The following is a 12,496-nucleotide window of genomic DNA, read 5'->3' on the forward strand; positions in this document are numbered from 1 at the left end:
GGGATGAGGATGAAATTGCCTGAATAGATCATGTAAATGGAAGAGAGCCCACCATGAAAAAGTACAGAGGGAGCAGTGTTAGCAAGTGCAAACGTAGCTGGTGATGTGCAAGGAAATGCAGAGGTCATGAGACCTTTCCAAACAAAGTAAATCAGGAGTTCAGTCACTTCACTACTTCCACTGTTTTCCAACCTTCTAAATGTTCTTGCAATTTTAATGATATTTTTAAAGTCAAACCAAGCAACCAGTGAACAGCATCAGGCTGCTTAAAGTCAAGCACATGAATGCTGCAAATGACAAAGCAAAGTAGATTATGAGACTGACAGCTCATGATTATGACAACTATTTGTGATGCCTATGTGATCACACGGGATGTCTGGGTACATCACTAAGTGTTTTTCTGTTCATTTATTTAAAGCCATCTGGTTTTGTCACATATTCTCTGAAAATCTTTCGTCTGCTCTCAGGACCAACCCTATCTTTCACCCAATAGGTTTGCTCCCGAAAAAGCCCAATCTTTCTCCCTCAGTGAAGAAAACAGCATGTTTAATGTTTTGCAAGATTAAAAGTTGTTTTTTGCTTATTTATATAGGCAAAGAAAGCTTCTCAATAGTACTACAATTGATTAAAATAAATTACCAGCTACTCAGCACGTCAAAGGATGCCTGTGAGTAGTATTCAATCAAATGGGAGGGATGCAGATGTAAGAATCACAGGAGTACCCGTGCCACAAAATAATTAGGGTATTTCCTAGCATAGAAAACCCTTCTCAGTGCTATCTGGGGCGTCAGAGGAGTGCAGCTGATGCTAAAGATTATGATTTGTTCTCAAGTTCCCAGATTTGCATGTTGCTGTAGCAAAACCTCATCTTTTGAATTCCTAATAACACAAAGCTTCTTCCAGGGAAAATAATGCATAATACATGAAGTATTAAGAATGATAATTAGAACTTCTCAGATTTAAAGACCGTGCAAAAATCTTGCATTAGATCCATATGATACGGGTGATTTAGATGATAATGTCTGTGCTATAAACTGGGGGCAAGTCTAGACTTTACTGGTATCAACAGGACTACAAATCAAGAGTGTCTACATTTGTGACTTAGATCACCAAATAGGAGGTAAAAGGCAGTCTGCAAACTTGAGAGATGCAAATATATTACCAATATTAGAACAGAAAGTGCAGGTAGCTAAGGAAATACCTTTAATTGCTTTGCAAGCCTGAATTTTGAGTGAACTGTCACCTGAGTCATGAAGTAAATCAGGCTGTCCAGACCTAGTTTTGATCTAGTACTGATGTTGATTTTATATCAACAAATAATACTTTGGGACTAATGGAAATTATTTCCCATGTGTGCTTCAGAATAGGCTCCAGTGATCAGTCCTCCAAGAGACCTGTATTATCTATATGCTGCCACCAACACCCAAAGTAGGTACACAGAGGAAAGCACTAAAATTCCCAGGAGAAGAGCTGCAGGAAATGAAAATATAATTTTCTGATTTCCATTTACAGCCTAAAATAGCCTGTCTACTGGGAGCAGTAGTTCTTTGGAAAAACAGTGATTATGAAGGCTATGGTCTTATGTCCTTTCCACCGGTGTTGCAGCATACAACATACAGGGTACATTTAGTCACAGATTCTGTCAGGCAGAAATGCAGTGGAGTTAATCACATTGCAAATTAAACAAAACCAATAAAGCTTATAGGCTTGGGGGATTGCAGCCACTGAGTGTTTTGTTACCTTTCCTAGGCAACCTTTCCAATATTGCATATGAGGACAGTAAAGGCAAAGGGCAATGGTGGCTTTTTTTAACCTGGGTCAAATAGCCTACATATGTATTTGCAGTTAATAGACTGAAGCAGGCTGAGAAATCTGACTATATTTAGATTATATTAAAAATTAAAGCTCCTTTGGAACAGGTTTCCTAGAAAGGTGGTGGATGCACAACCCTGCAGACACTCAAGGCCAGGTTGGATGTGGTTCTGGCAACCTGATCTAGTTGAAGATGTCCCTGCTCATTGCAGGGGGTTGGCCTAGATGAGCTTTGGAGGTCCCTTACAACCCAAACTATTCTATGATTCTAAGTCTACCAAGATATCAGCTGTCCTATGAAAAATGCTTGTCAGGCAATAAGCCATTTTGTGTCCACAGCTCCTGCCCCAGGGGCAGACAGGTGATGCAGAAAGAGCTCCTAAAGCACAAGAAAGCTGGGCAAAACATCCACTAGCAGTGGACTGGTATTGCTATCCAAAATAATTTCAAGCAGTCTCAAGTGTAATGTGGATTTGCAGTGTGGGAGGGAAGGTATAAAGGGCAGGAATTACCAACACAGCTCAACTGAAGGCAGATATCCTCACCCTGTATCTTAATGGGTTGGTGAAATAGCTCCTGAACATCATCTGCAGCATGTCCTTCCTATGTTGAAAAGGTTGCCTAGACCATTCTTGCAGAAATACACTGTTTTTTCACTGTTCCCGTCAGTGGACATGGAACTGAATGCTGGAGAGGGACTCTTTATCAGGGACTATAGTGACAGGACAAGGGGGAATGGGTTCAAAATTAAGTAGGGGAAGTTCAGGATAGATACAAGGAAGAAGCTCTTCCCTGTGAGGGTGCTGAGGCGCTGGCACAGGGTGCCCAGAGAAGCTGTGGCTGCCCCATCCCTGGCAGTGTTCAAGGCCAGGTTGGACACAGGGGTTGGAGCAAGCTGCTCTAGTGGAAGGTGTCCTTGTCCATGGCAGGGGGTTGGAAGTGGATGAGCTTTAAGGTCCTTTCCAACCCAAACCTGTCTGGGATTCTATGAAATGTATCAGTCCTGGTAGTTTTCTCTCTAAAAAAAAAAACAACAACACAAAAATAGTAGGATTTTATAACTAATGGTTCAATTATATCAAGGTCACTCAGCTCAGTGTAACTACAGTAATACAATAGAATTACAGCAATCAGCATTTATGGGAACAAGCACGTCATTGTTTTACATGTAAACTATGCTTCCATTAGTTCAAAGTAGCTCGTAAAACCTTTCACTATGGTTAAAATCTGGAGTAATGCTGGGTATCATTCACCCAAAGCTTGTGCTGTAATGCTTATTTCTGTCATTAGCATTTGAAGGGTTTTGTGAAGTAAAGCAGTAGTGATCAAGTGGACTCCCTCGCATCTGCTGTGCCTTTGAAAGATAGCATGTGCCTGCTCAGGAATTAAATTAGGAATTAAATATTGAATCAAGAATACACGTGCAAGGCATTATGGAGCTCTGAATGCTGAACTCACATCCAACATGTCACAGGCATAAACAGAACATGCTACAGTCACCCCCTATCCCGAGCAGAAGATAATTCCTCCAGCATCCCAGTGTGGCATCCCAAAGCCTTAGCCCAGACGGTGTCTGCCTTCCTCCCCAAAGTGAGGAAGAAGAGGCAAAAGGTGGTCTTAGGAGATAGATGCCCTAAGTGAGCTTTGAATTCTTTCAAAAGCAAAGTAAATCACCAATCACTTTGTTACTGTGGACTGCAAGATGGGCTGGTGGAGATGCTTTTTACACAAGACCACAACTCAAAGGCTGAAAAGATACACTGAGTTTAAGAACGATTATGTGTCTCTTCTGGAAAGGCAAATTGTTTACTCTCTGATGGGAAGATGCAAAGAGGATTATGATGGCAATATCCTTCCTCAGGCAGGTTTTTGGTTGCTTTTTTTTTCTGGCAAGAGAGATCTTTCCTAATAAATAACTGCTCTTTCTTATGAGCTAGCCTTTGTCAGTGACCACAGGACTGCATAGACACAAAATAGATTTTATCTGCCCAAAACAGCTCACAGACATTGACTATCATTTTGTTTTCTTTACTGGGTAAAAGGAGGAAAATGGCTTTTAAATTAGATGTTGAACCACTTCCAGAATGGCAATATAAGATACTGAATCAATCATTCTTCATACAGTTACCTCCTACTCCACAAGCTCCTGCTACCATAAAAAGTGGTTGTTGCCAACTGAGCTGAGTGAATAATTTTCAGTTTCATATTTGTTAGAGGAATTTTTCCTTGTCTTCTTTTACTTGTCCATGAGCAGATTGATTTTCTTGATTTTTTTTTCCAAAAACATGTGCTGCAATCACTCTGCAAGTAATTCTTGCTGTAAATCATTTTTTAGCAATTGGTTGTGAGAAGTCTTTAAACATTTGTCCGAATTTCATTTGCTCGATAGGAACTTGACTCACATTGTGCCTGTTTCTGTGAATATGACATCAAAAGAGCTAGTTTTGAGTATTCTGCCTGAGAACAATCCTGCTTCTGAACCTAGAAAACACACATAGAAAGCACATTTATTTGGAAATTATTTAAGACTTAGGGCTGCACATTCACTGAGATGTTACACGACATGTAAACTACATGCATCGGTAATTTTCATGTAAACTACATGCATCGGTAATTTTCATGTAAACTACATGCATCGGTAATTTTCATGCCAATGAGCAGATAGCTTTCCCAGCCCTATTTTACCTGCTTCACAACTTGAATCTGCTCCTCACCAGAGTTTTCTCTCATCCCAATTGATCACAATTTCTGTCTCACAAAACACCCCATGAGAGATGAGGCTTTCAACAGCATATAAAGTGGTAGGGTTCCAAATTACGACTGAAATGATGCACAGGTTCACCATTTAAAAATTACGTGATTCCCAGGAACAATGAAAGGGTTCCCCTGGTTATTGCATCTTAATGAAAAATACAAATTATCCAAACACTAGCTGAAGAGTCTGATCCCAACGCTGCTGCAGTCATAGAATCACAGAATCACAGAATGGGTTGGGTTGTAGGGACCTTAAAGCTCATCCAGCTCCACCCCCTGCCACGGGCAGGGACCCCTTCCACTAGAGCAGCTTGCTCCAAGCCCCTGTGTCCAACCTGGCCTTGAACACTGCCAGGGATGGGGCAGCCACAGCTTCTCTGGGCACCCTGTGCCAGCGCCTCAGCACCCTCACAGGGAAGAGCTTCTGCCTAAGAGCTCATCTCAGTCTCTCCTCTGGCAGATTAAAGCCATTCCCTTTGTCCTCTCCCTGCAGGCCCTTGTCCAGAGCCCCTCTCCAGTTTTCTTCTTGACCCCCACTCTCAGTCAGTGGAAAGCCTTCCTTCCTCCATTTCCTATATGGAGGAAACTGCCCTTCTCAGACTAAAATACCTTCTCGAGTAAAATACCATCTTTTCAGATAAAAGTGGGAAAGAAGGATTGCACTGTTCAGAGACATCTGCGTACTTTACCATGTGTCCTCTTAAAAGGTGTTAGAATAACTCTGCAATATTGAAAATGAGGTGGAAGTGCCATCATACACCACAGTTATAATTTCAAATTCAAGTCTTGCAGTTGGCCTGAAATATTGTGTGTAAAATATAGGCCTTGGCTCTTGTTGGTATGCAGTGGGAATACTTTGCTGGTATTTCAGATAATGTAAACAGTTGCTGCAACTGTCACTCAGACACTTTATGATGTTAAGTAGAAAAAATGGAAATGAAAACATAATGAAATTCATGGATGATGATGTCTGTGATTGTAAGTGGGATGCATGTTTGTGTCTCTTCCATTTTTCCTTTGCAGCAGATCCATACTATGAAAACAGGAAAACCTTGAAAAACAGTTTTAAAAAAAAAAATCAGTACAGATAGAATGAAGACTGCAAGTCATGAACAAGTGACATTTTTTCAGAGATGAATTTTGCAAATGGAATTTATATTTTTCTCTCAAACTTCTGAAATGATTTTTAAGTTTGTCAGTGCAGAAAATAATGTACTGTATTAATGTCTTTCAGCTGCATCATAGAATCACAATCACAGACTCTCAGACTAGTTTGGGATGGAAGAGACCTTAAAGCTCACCCAGTTCCAATCCCCTCCCGCGGGCAGGGACACCTTCCACTAGAGCAGCTTGCTCCAAGCTCCATCCAGCCTGGCCTTGAACACTGGGGCAGCCACAGCTTCTCTGGGCACCCTGTGCCAGCACCCCACCAACCTCACAGGGAAAAGTCATCTGAGATGGACTGAATTTTAACACTTGATGCTCATAAATAACTCTTGGGATAATTTAGTCTGCTACAGAAATAAGTTGATGCTGAGCATCGAAGTTCTCTGAGCCCAACTTTCAAACAAGCAGTTTAGGCTTCTCTACCAAATGGCATTTAAAGCCAACTGCAAGACTTGGATTTGAAATTGTAACTCCACATGCCAAATCCATGCCAGCCACGGGAAGAGGAGAGCCATGGCCACCTTCCCAGCTCCAGGCAATGCTCCTGAGGTGGCTGATGCCAACTGTGAGTGCAGAGCGAAAGCACCGTAAGACATACAGACGAGGTAATTCTTTTGTGTTAATTTGCATCTCATTTCTGTGAGGTAGCTGTACACAGCCAGCATAGGAACTGAAAATCAATAGAGCCTGATTCGTGCTGGCCTTTCTGAGCAACAATGGGTTTTATGCTCGACTCATAAATCAAGCTCCTGAGGACAAGAAAATTACTATGAACCTGAACAATACCAACGTACACTTGGAAGAGCTCCATACTTCTTCTTTCACAGGGAGCAGAATAGACAGCTCGTAGGTTGTTTCCATATATGCCAAAGTTAAATGTTACAGCTTCAGCAACAGCAAATAAATCCACGTTTCTGTTAAGTTACTCAACCAATGCAGTGCTGTATCCACTCTCTAGAAAGGTCTGTGTTTTCCCCTTGGAGTGGGTAATGCTACCTGCATCAGTTTAAAGGCTGGTACTGCCATTTTAGAGACGAGGCACAGCAATTCCCGCATCAAGAGATGTGTGTGGTATTCCTCTTCCTGCTAGACATGAATCTCAACTATAACAGAAACTTTTTAGTTTTACTTACAGTTCATGCTGAATCATGTAAAATGTGACTTGGAAGTGCACTTTTCACCATCAACTGGTATTTTTTCCCAGTGCCTATGTTATGCAACTTCATATTTGTTGTTCTGATACTAACAGAGTTTTAGGGCAAAGAAATGGTGATGTGCTGGCATACAATTTTCTAAACATTTGTAAGAATAGAGATTCTTTCCATGCATTCTGTTACCTGTAATTATTACAGAGACCTACAATGTTATCCATGAGAGGATAGTGTTCAAGGCCAGGCTAGACAGGGCTTTGAGCAAGCTGCTCTAGTGGAAGGTGTCCCTGCCCGTGGCAGAGGGTTGGAACTGGATAAGCTTTAAGGTTCCTTCCAACTCTAACTATGCTGTGACTCTGATTCTATGAACAGCCAGAAACCACAGCAATCATTTAAGTAACAGCACTCTGCGCAGGTTCATGCATAGTTTCATACCTGTGGCTCACATCCACCTACAACAGAATGAAACACTTCATTAAACTCCACTGATGGAGTTTAACAGTTTTGCATTTCTGGACCAAGTGATGCAAAATAACACAAAGTACACTGTACACCACATACTCTTACTCTATAGAGCACGTTTAATCTGTCTAATTATACCACAACTGCCTGGCAAATACCATGTAAATACATTGCAATTGCATGTTCCTGCAGCTTACTTGTTAATTATGCATTGTTACTAACAAGTTCAACAATGAATTATCATAGTGCTTTCAGCATTTCAGTGCTTGCAAAGCTCCTAGGCTGTGTAAGAATGGAATTAATATTATTAAATGCTTGCTTTTCTTGATTTCCCTTTGGAATGGGGAAACAACCCACCTCTCATGTCCAGAGACCTATTAGCCTATACTTTAAGCAAGTATTTCTTACTGGTACAGCAGAGGTATGCTGCCTTGCAACGCAAAGGACACTTTTACCAGTAAGGAAATCTGGACTAATTAATAAAAAAAAACATAATTTCCATTAATAAATCACTTCTAAATTCCATTTAGTAATCCTCCTAAGCAAATACTGTACCTAACATCACTGGCACTTTCACACAATAGAACTCATGCTGTTTTCCTGACCCAATATTTGATCGTGCACACGCTAAAAATGAGAGGAAAACCTCATTTCACTGATGTCACTACCAAAACTTCTATTGATTTCAGTGAGGTCAGGGGTCTAACCAGACAGCTTACTTGTAAATGGGTTCTTGAAATAGCTTATATTATGTCAGAAATACATCACCATGTAAGGCCATTTCATAGTCCGTGCTAGCTCTACAAACTGCACTGCAGTATTTTAGACAACTTTTATCAGGTATTTTAATAGTATTCAATAAAATATAATTAGCCTATTAACACTGCTCTTCTCCAAAGTGAAGGTTCCCTTTAAGTTATGACTCCATAATGGTTGTTTGGTCAACCATTTACACCAACTTTTAAAACCCATGTTGGATCACCTTGGGTTTTCTTTTAGATTTTTTCCCAGTTTCATTAGTTTCATATTGATTTTCAGCCTGAAAGGTGAGCAAGGAGGTGCACGTGTTAGTTGTTAGGCATTGCAGGATCAGTATGAGCAGAAACAAAACAGTCAGCTATTGTTAGCTTACACGAATCTTAACTATGGACTAAAACCCTGCTGACGTTGGCCATGCACAAATGCAAATAAAAGGAGGGTATGGAGAATGCAAAGAGCATTAACGAATGTTATGGATGCGAGTCGTAAGATCATCAGAGCCTAGTTCAAAGCTTTATTTTTCAGCTAGGATAGAAAAGCATGTATCTTAAATGCTATTTCTGTCGTGGAGAAATAACTGTCGAGTTTACATATAATCTGTGTACAGGCTGACCCATAGTGTAACCTCTGCAGAAGGTAAGATCCTGGATGGGAATGACAAAAAAAGCAATATGTGATCAGACTGCTTACAGAATCTGGAAAATAAATCAGTGGGACAAGCTTGGAAGAGACTCAAACCGCCCCCCCCCCCGATTTAATGTACTGATCTTGAACAGATAACTCCACTGTCAAAGAATGCCAGAGACATGGGCTCAGGTTCTGGTGTTGAGAGAAGAAAAGTCTGTCCAGGAACGACAGGGGAATTCATGTTTGTGGGAGAGGCTCCTTAATGACCAAGTATGGAGGAAGCAGGGAATGAGAGCAGGAGTGCTTACTAGGGAGGTAGAGAAAGAATGAGGATGATGTTCCAGTCTGTTTTGAAAGACCAAATAGAACAGAGAGAGTCTGACATACAAAAGTAAGGCTGCATTTTAGCAGGAGAATAGCTGGCAATGCTCATGGTAAGTTTTAAGGTTAAAGACAAGAGTAAGCGAAGGGACAAGAACTGGCTTAAAGAAGTCAAACATAAACCAGGATGGGATGAGATGACTGCAGCAGTGCATGACATGTTGGAGTATTTTATCATCCACCATGCTCTTTAATTGTGTTGTAACACTGGCAGTAATTCTACAAGAAGTACAATCTTCTTGAAAATCCTTGGCTCTTTAGTGGGAAAATAACTTCAGATGCAGAATGACTTGTTGGTTTCAATGGGTTTATTTTTATATGCCATAAACTGGCTGTAAGTAAAAGGGTGCTGTACGTTTCCAGTACGGTAAGACTAGCAGTATAATTGAGGCTCATTAGCCCAAATACTGAAGCTGACAGTGTCTTTGAAGATGGTATCCTTGTTCCGATGGAATTACCTTCTCCTTCACTCATTTCACTCCCTCCTCAATCCTGTCCTGGAGCCTGAAGAAATGTTTGTAGGTTTTCCTAGAAAAGAGACACCTTTGAAAGACAAAGGGAATGCGAATGATCTTTCTTCACTCCTAGGGTCTGATCTTGTTCTTCCTGAAATCTGCAGCAAGATTCCTGCTATCTTTAGTAGCACCAGCCATGGTGTGACCAGGCCAGATGCAAGCTTGAAGCACTCCCAGTGAAAAAGGCCTAAGCATACTGAACTGGGGAGATAGTAATTAATAACTATTTAGGAAAACATGGTTCCCTTGAAAGGCTAATTATTCTGAGAGTTACCCACTGAAAAAAAAGGTCTAATCAATGAGAAAACAAATTAAAAATGAAGAATCTCTCCTAAAAGCAGACAGCAGAACACTACATTCAAGAGGACAGCCACCAATTAAAAAATGTCAACAACTCAAGTGGTAGCAACTTCAAAAGGGAAATCTTGTCCTCATTTTATATGCATTCTTCATGAGCAACATCAAGAAGTGTAACATACTAATAGCTAGTAACACTCAGGATAAAATTCACTAATTTACTAACTGAATAATTTAATGCATATCAAAGGAATGATTTTCTCATCTCATTCTTTTTTTAGATCTAACACTAAGCTGAGTATTATGAAGCAGATGAAACTGCACAGATTACAAGTAATAAAATAGCCATTTTAGAATTGGATTTGTTTTTTTTTTCTGTTGGATGTCTCTTTTTGGTAGAAGGAATCACATACCCTTTTTTTCTTGTTATAATTCAGATTTTAAAAAACAACAATATGGAAAGTATCTTTGTGGACTTGTGATGTTTTGCTGAAAAGTGTGTTTTGCGGAGACAGATCCGTTATGATGTTACACTTCGGTGGGATGCAGGCAAGACCCTCTCTTGTGAGACTCCCCCCTGCAGCCCTGGTCCAGCTCTGGGACAACAGCACAAGAGGGATGTGGAGCTGTTGGAGCGAGCCCAGAGGAGGCCATGGAGATGCTGCGAGGGCTGGAGCAGCTCTGCTCTGGAGCCAGGCTGAGAGAGCTGGGCTGGGGCAGCCTGGAGAAGAGAAGGCTCCTGAAGGGGAGACCTCAGAGCAGCTCCAGTGCCTGAAGGGGCTGCAGGAAACCTGGAGAGGGGCTTGGGACAAGGGCCTGTAGGGACAGGCCAAGGGGAATGGCTTTAACCTGCCAGAGGGGAGACTGAGATGAGCTCTTAGGCAGAAGCTCTTCCCTGTGAGGGTGCTGAGGCGCTGGCACAGGGTGCCCAGAGAAGCTGTGGCTGCCCCATCCCTGGCAGTGTTCAAGGCCAGGTTGGACACAGGGGCTTGGAGCAAGTTGCTCCAGTCAAGGGGTCCCTGCCCGTGGCAAGGGGGGTGGAACTGGATGAGCTTTAAGGTCCCTTCCAACACAAACCAGTCTGTGGTTCTGTGACTCTAAACTGAAAATGTGGGACTGCAGAGACAGATCTGTCATCCACCTGCCCCATGGTGAGAGATTGGTTTGATTCCAATGCAGAATAGAAGTCAAATGTTAATTTTTTAATTGCAAAAGAAATTTTCTACACTCCAAAATGCCAGACTAGGTATTGAAAAATGAAGAAAAGCTACATGGCAAGGATATTTTTTGTTTAATGTGATTTTTAGAAGTCTATTTACAGAAGTCGACTAAATTTAAGCAGTGTTTTGCCTTTGCTACTATTGCACACTATGTAGCCCACTACCATCTGCTAAAACACTTCAAGAATAGGTTACCAGTTAAAGTACCAAACAGAAAACCAGCTCTTCCTTTAGTTCGTGTGTCACAGTCAGACAGCCCAGAGCGGCTCCAAACTGATAGACAGCCACCGTTGTTTCAACATCTGTTTGATGGCAGAGTGAAGCAGAGAGCCCCAGGTTCAACACCAGGTTGATGCTGTTCAGTGTCTTCACTGATGACCTTGATGATAATACAGAATGCAGAAATAGCAGATCTGAAGATGACATCAAATTAGAGTTGCTGACATGCCAAATACTAACTTTTGTGGAGGGATCTTCAGGAACTTGGGATCTGACCAAACAGATCAAAATGTATACAGTCCTACATCTTGGGCAGAGTAATGCCATGTACCAGGAGAGGCTGGGAACTGCCTGGCTGAGCAGCAGCCCTGCCAGAGAGGACTTGGAGGTTACAGGGAACATCAGGTCAAATGGTGTGCCTGTTGTCAATGGGGCAAACTGTACATTGGTCTACTTTTGAAGAAGGGTGCCTGGCAGGTTGAGGAAATGCATTATCCCTGTCTCCTCTGAGCTGGTAATGTCACACCTGGAATACTGTGTTTGGCTTTTGCACACACACCCCCCCCCCCCCCCCCCGTCCAGGTCAAGAGGACATTCAGAAATGGGAAGGGAAGGTAGCAGAGGGCTAGTGGGATGGCTAGGAACAGTTAACGTGCTTCAGAAGATCAGGGAGACTGTGGCTTTTCATTCTGGTGCAGGGGGGGCCTAAGGGGTGATCTAATAGCAAGCTGCAACCATGTGAATGGGAGCTGGAAAGAAGACAGGGCCAAGCTCTTTGTGACAGATGGCTTAGTAAAGGGTAGTGGCCACACACAGCAGCCTGGGAGGTTCAAACTGGCCATTAGGAAAAACTGCTTCCCCAGGAGGCTCCCACAGTAAGGAAGAGGTTACTCAAAGGGGGCAACCAAGATTTGCCTAGGTAAAATCACAGGAGACCTGCCCCAGTGCTGCTTTGAGTGGAAGGCAGGAGATGATCTCGGGGTCCCTTCTAACCAATATTTCTAGGATGTAACTCAGATTTAAGCCTGTGGCATTATCAAAACCTTACCTAGATTATGTTAACTAATTCGAAGTTCACTCATTACTAAATGACAGAATCCCAGACTGTTTTTGTGTCGGAAGGGACATTAAA

Source organism: Pezoporus wallicus, unplaced genomic scaffold (genome assembly GCF_028554395.1).
Source record: "Pezoporus wallicus isolate ANWC-B61680 ecotype Strahan unplaced genomic scaffold, APGP_CSIRO_Pwel_v1 contig_8649, whole genome shotgun sequence".
Lineage (NCBI taxonomy): Eukaryota > Metazoa > Chordata > Aves > Psittaciformes > Psittacidae > Pezoporus > Pezoporus wallicus.